Source organism: Sorex fumeus, unplaced genomic scaffold (assembly GCF_029834395.1).
Source record: "Sorex fumeus unplaced genomic scaffold, SorFum_2.1 ptg000008l, whole genome shotgun sequence".
NCBI classification, from domain to species: Eukaryota; Metazoa; Chordata; class Mammalia; order Eulipotyphla; family Soricidae; genus Sorex; species Sorex fumeus.
The window spans coordinates 39,800,351-39,807,011 of record NW_026606065.1 but is presented as its reverse complement, the minus strand read 5'-3'; the positions used below and the strand labels follow the sequence as shown (position 1 = coordinate 39,807,011).

At 36.8% G+C, this 6,661-nt stretch overlaps 1 non-coding gene across 1 annotated transcript; it reads right to left on the bottom strand.

Annotated features, from left to right (window-relative positions):
* Positions 1-2,331: 2,331 nt before the first annotated feature.
* On the bottom strand, positions 2,332-2,577 carry LOC130019537 (small nucleolar RNA SNORA53). The gene has a single exon (XR_008791849.1). It is a non-coding gene; the product is annotated as a small nucleolar RNA SNORA53 (small nucleolar RNA).
* Positions 2,578-6,661: the final 4,084 nt, after the last annotated feature.

Genomic DNA, 6,661 nt, shown 5'->3' with positions numbered 1-6,661 from the left:
TAGAGTGCTACAGATGTAATATAACTGGCCGTTCTTTGTGCAGAATTGTTTTTTTATTATTGTTATAGTAAGCATCATTAAATGAGCAGTTTTAAGTTTGAAAATAAGAAGATATTTTCTGATTATATAGGAAGATGTACATTTTGAAAGTAACATTACTTTTGCTTTTAACTAATTTCAGTTTTCACTTCCTTAAAACATATAAAGGTAAAGGTAAAGGCCCTCCCGTTGATCGTCGATTTGCTCGAGCGGGCCCAGTAACGTCTCCATTGGAGACTTCGTTGTTACTGTGTTTGGCATATCAAATACTCTCGGTAGCTTGCCGGGCTCTCCGAGAGGGGCGGAGGAATCGAACTCAGGTCGGCCATGTTGGCCGCTTGTAAGGCGAATGCCCTACCGTTGTGCTATCGCTCCAGCCCTTAAAACATATGTACGTTGTAAATTAAAAATGTGTAATAGAAACTTAAAATTAGTTTCAATTTGTTATTACACTGCCAAATGTCAAAATGATATTTATAATGAAATTAGAAACATGTTTCTTACTATAATTACTTCTATGTTTAAAATTAAGTAATACTTTGCTATCCTAATGAAAGTCTGTATATATCTATTTGTATTTATATACACATATATATGTGAATGTAATTCTATAGCATGTGTTTGCTCCAGATCATTGTAAAACATTATTCTGATTCCTTTAATTAAACTAAATTTGACATACCTATAAAAATACTTCCAAAATAATAAGAGCTTATTGATGTATTTTTGACTTACGGGGGAAAAAAACAAACGAAATCACCTCATATTATCCTGATTCCCTCCTCTGGATAAGGTGATTGGCTAAACTAGCTCACAGAATTCATAAAAGAATCCATCCTCAGAAGATTCCTAGTTTTACAGTTTTAGAATGGTTGTAGAACTATACAGTACTAGGATACACCGTTCAGAACAGCAATATGGAAGAGTTGCATAGGGCCAGGGTGTGTGAGGAGACTGTAATTCCCTATCTCCCCACTACTCTCCCGCATCTGTGCCTGTTATCAAGTCAGGCTGGATAGTTCTCACAGCCATCCTTTTAGGCTTCACTGAAGTGATGTTAAATAGACATGAGATGATAAAGCTTTTCCTAGGGCTGCTTGGCTAACACTTCAACTTCAATTTTGTTCTCCTACCTACCCAGAGTCAAAGGTTGGAGTAGAAATAGCTAAGCCACCAATTAAATAGTTGGTGCCCCCCAACATCCTTTAGGAAATGTTAAATTGTCATCTCATAAGTATTACTTGTACTTGGAGGTTACTTTCATAAATAAAAATGAACTACTTTATTGCTTGTATTTATTAGAAAATTTTAAGGATTTTAGGAAATTGTACAAAAATGAGGATATATATGTATTTCCTTTTTGTAAAGATCTTATTTTACTATACATAATATCTGCTTATTATAAGACACATTATCAAAGATTGCCAACATTTCAGAGATACTGGCAGAGGACTGCACATTGCTTTTTAGAGTGACTGAAATAGCATCTTACATGCCAGAATGAGTTTCCTGTTTACAACATTTCTCCTTTTCCTGTAAATTCCATGGGGGTAATGTGCATTAAGTAAGGTTAATATTTTCTAATAAAATGCCTAACAATACCGTTTAGTTTGGTCAATGAGAAACTTCAATGTTTAAGTCCCAAGAAAGGGACTTAAGCAATCACTGGCTAGAAGATTACAAGCTTGTTTTTTTTTGTTTGTTTTTATTTTTTTGCTTTTTGGGTCACACCTGGCCATGCACAGGGGTTACTCCTGGTGGTGCTCAGGGAACCATATGGGATGCTGGGATCGAACCCGGGTAGGCCGCGTGCAAGGCAAAAGCCTATTCCTGCTGTGCTATCTCTCTAGCCCCGAAGATTACAAGCTTTAAAGTGTGTTCTGTTATCAAAATTAATGAAGATGTTTCAGTATAATTTATCTTAAGATGTTTATCAAACAGAGAATGAAAAAATATGCTGCTTTTTTTGTAAATTAGCATTTTCTTTCTTTTTTTTTTTCTTTTTTGGGTCATACCTGACAATTCACAGGGGTTACTCCTGGCTCTTCACTGAGAAATTACTCCTGGCTGTGCTCAGAGGACCATATGGGATGCTGGGAGTCGAACCTGGGTTGGCTGTGTGCAAGGCAAATGCCCTATCTGCTGTGCTATTGCTCCAGCCTCAGCATTTTATTTCTTGAAGTTTTAAACTTCCACTGAATTTCTCCACTTAGAAGTCACCCATTTAGACTATCTAGGAAAGTTGCTTGACTCATCCATAGCCATTTCCCTAAAGGCTATACATTTTATTAAAGAGTATTAAACCCTCGACAGTCCTATTAGTCAGGAATGAACACATGATTGTATGTCATCTCAGTTAGAGAATAGAATGAACATGCATGTATGTTAATCTCACATAGCAATGACTCAAGCAACTTTTACTGTACAAGCAAGAGATTTGTTGGATGTTTCTATTACTAAAACTACAAGAAAGAAAAGTTTATGAGTAGAATTTAGTTGAAGATTGCAAACACAAATTAGGATCTAAGGAAGCACTTAGTGATTTTTTTTAATGAAATAATGGGAATACAACCTTATTAGATCATACAGGCATATGAAAAAATAGTTAACAGTGTATGAAGATTTTGGAAAATGTAGAGAGGATATTGTTTTGAGAATGTTACAAATGATAGTTTATAGAGTAGAGAGAAATAAACTATCAAATATCCTAAGTAACTGTAACACAAAATCACTGAAGTTAGATATGAAATGAAAGAATTGTCAAAAATAGGATTTTTCATATAAGCAGCATGTGAGAAATTATAATCTTAGAACAAATATTGTTAGTAATAAGGCTCAATAAATCATGAAAATGGGTGCTTATGTAAGTGGAAGAACAATTTATTAGAGATGAGAACTCAAACTTTAGAGTGTGAAAACTGAGTGGATCTGTACCTTCATATTAAGATTAATCAGAATTATGATAGACTGTTAACTAAGTGTCAAATTAGCTAAGAAATGAGCTGGAGAAATTGCATTTAGCTAGATGAAGGAGGTGAGATGAAAATGAAAAAGCAGTGTAACAGTCAAATAAGAATTTGAAGGTAAATCTGTTTTAAGGAATTCTGATTATATGCATTTTTAAAAAAATTATTAGTGAAACACCATGAGGTACAGTTGTAGACTTACAAATTTTTGTGCTTGGGTTTCAATTATACAATGATCGAGTACCCATCTCTCCACCAGTGCCCATTTTCCACCACCACGTATCCCAGTATCCTTCCCCCCACTCCCATCACACCCTGCCTCTGTGACAGGGCATTCCCTTTTGTTCTCTCTCTCCTTTTTGGGTACTGTGGTTTGCAAAAGAGGTATTGAGTGGCAATCATGTTCCGTCTATAGTCTACTTTCAGCATGCATTTCCCATCATGGGGGAATCCTCCCAATACCTTTATTTGGTGCTCCCTTCTCTATCTGAGCTGCCATTTCCCCTAGTATGTGCAGGTGGCCTCCAAGCCATGGAGTGAACCTCCTGGTACTTATCTCGGCTATTCTTGGGTATTAGTCTCCTCTTTTGTTACTTTATGTTCCCCAGATGAATGCAATATTTTTATGTCTGTACCTCTCTTTCTGACTCTTTTCACTTAGCATGATACTTTCCATGTAGTACCACTTGTATGTAAATTTTATGACTTCATCTTTTCTAACAGGAACATAGTACTCCATTGTGTAGATGTACCGAAGTTTCTTTAACCAGTCATCTGTTCTCGGGCACTCAGGTTTTTTCCAGATTCTGGCTATTATAAAGAGTGCTGCAATGAACAAACAAGTGCAGATGTCACTTCGACTATACTTTTTTGCCTCTCTGGAATATATTCCCAGAAGTGGTATTGCTGGGTCAAATGGTAGCTCAATTTCTAATTTTTGGAGAATCATCCATACTGTTTTCCAAAAGGGCTGAACCAGCTGACATTCCCACCAGCAGTGAAGGAGGGTTCCTTTTTCACCACATCCGTGGCAACACTGATTGCTTTTATTCTTTTGGATGTGGGCCAATCTCTGTGATGTAAGATGATATCTCATGGCCGTTTTTATATGCATCTCCCTGATTATTAATTACGTAGAGCATTTTCTCATGTGCCTTTTTGCCATTCGGATTTCTTCTTTGAGAAAGTTTTAACAACTTCCTAAGTTTGCAATATAAGCATTGCTCATTGAGGAAGTTTCTCATAACATTAAATTTACTTAAAACTGTGAAAGTTTTGACTTCTAATCCCTAATGTGTCAAATAGTAGTATGATGTAGCTTGAGTCAGTTTAATGTATCAATCTTTAAAATTGACCATGTTAATCTAACCATTTACTATAGAACACGAAGTCATGATTATTCCATTTACAGAAGAAAAGGGAAGACAAAAAAAAACTAACTCAAGTTCATATACACAGTAATTCTCAGTGGAGTGTTTGCTTTTAATTATTCTTCCCTTACGTTGTCTTCCAAAACCCCTACAAATCCTCTTTCAGTTTTGTCAGTTACTCTCTCTCTCTGTTTCTCTCTCTCCCTCTTTTCTCTATCTTCCTAGAATGTCCTTCATCAATCCTGAAATTTCCTGGATGATCCTTCAGAGTCTGTGCTTGGTGAAGCGAATAACCCCCTTTCTTTCAGCTGGGCCTACTCTTGTATAGTAAGATACAGAACACTCAGAGATACCAGCTGAAGGTATTTCTGTAGCTTTTCTCTGTAACCAAAATGGAATTAAACAGTTATTTTATTCCACCTTATTTGGCTCCTCATATCTGCACACTTTTTATAGAAAAATGCCAGAACAAAGGCACCTGGTAACAAGATGACCTAACTCATTAAAGCTCTGGGGTCAGCAGTTACTGGCATAGCTAACACCTCTCGTTACATCATTTCAACATGGTTAAACTGGTAAAGATATTTCTTTGTTACATAGAGATAATGTTATAAGCATTGCAATTTTAGAGAAAATTGTAACATTTATTTTTTGGGTCCCATTTTTTCTTCTCATATAATTTACTGCTAATTCCAAACACTTAGTCCTTCCTTCCTTCCTTCCTTCCTTCCTTCCTTCCTTCCTTCCTTCCTTCCTTCCTTCCTTCCTTCCTCCCTTTCTCCCTCCCTCCCTCCCTCCTTCCTTCTTTCCTTCCTTTCATCCTTCCATCCTTCCCTCCATCTGTCCTTCCCTCCCTCCTTCCTTCCATCCTTCCCTCCCTCTCTTCCTCCTTCCCTCTTTCTTTCCCTCCTCCCTCCCTCCCTTTCTCCCTCCCTCCCCCTGTCCTTCCCTCCTTTTCTCCTTTTCTCCTTCACTCCTTCCTTCCCTCCATTCTTTCTTCCCTCCCTTCCTCCCTTCCTCCCTTCCTTCCTTCCTTCCTTCCTTCCTTCCTTCCTTCCTTCCTTCCTTCCTTCCTTCCTTCCTTCCCTTCCTCCATATTTTGGATGACAAAAATGGATACTCTAATATCACCAAAATCTTTTGTTTAATATATTGATGTAATATACTCTTTTGTCATTGCTTTTTTTAATTGGATGTTACTTTTCCCTTACCGGTGACCCTCAAAAAGAACAACATAGACTGCGTTGCCTAATTATGTTTCAATAACATATTCTGATTTGAGAAGGGTTGAAAGTTGTGATGTATTCACTGCACTCATGGCTTACTTCTGACTCTGTGCTCAGGGATCATTTATGCTCACGCTTGATGGATGATATAGGGTACTAGGGCCAAATTGGGGTCTGCCATGTTCAAGGCAAGCACCTTAACCATGTACTATATCTCAGATCTCCAGTGGTTTTCTTATTTCTTTTTTTCCTTTAACTTCATTTCAAGACAGTATCACCTTATACTTTTACTCTATCTGTGGCACTTCATCTTTCTGTCTCTTTTCTGCCCACCTCCAATTCCCCACTCCACTCTGTTTTTGTTTAATTTCTAAATTTTCAGATCTTTCAGTTTCTTTCTGTTTCTGTCTCTGCCTCTGCATCTCCTTCTCTCCCTCCCTCTCTTCCTCTTCCTCCTCTATCTCTCTTTCTCTATCTCTCTCTCACTCTTACTTACACAGAAACAGACACACACAGATGCACAACACTCCAGGAGCAGTTGGTTGACCTTTGTGGTAGGTTACCCCCTTAAAGTTCTTATCTTGTTTGGTAGACGGTTTCCTTTTCTCCAGCCAAGTTTCTATATCAGAATCATCAATTTAGTTTCAGAATCCATGCCAAAAAATTCTATTTTAATTCTTCTCACATGTTCCTTTCTTGTAACTCATTCAATGATATAAAAATTAAATTGTAATAATCGCCAATCATTTTTCTCGGCTTCCACTCGAACACTCTGCATAACACCAGAAGTCATGACTTGGAACGTATGAGAAGGGAATATTTAGATTTTTGCAATTTCATAAAAAATATGCTCCACAATTGATATTTTCCCATCATATGACACATTTTCATTTATGTTGAGAAAACTGCCATGGCACTATTTTACTAAAGCTGAATGTCAAAATCTGCCAATATAATTAGAATAAATGTAGAAAATAAAGGGTAAATTTGTTAAAATATTAAAGAATTTAATGGCTTTAAATAGTTTTCACTATTTAAACATCTTGAAATAGTTTATAGT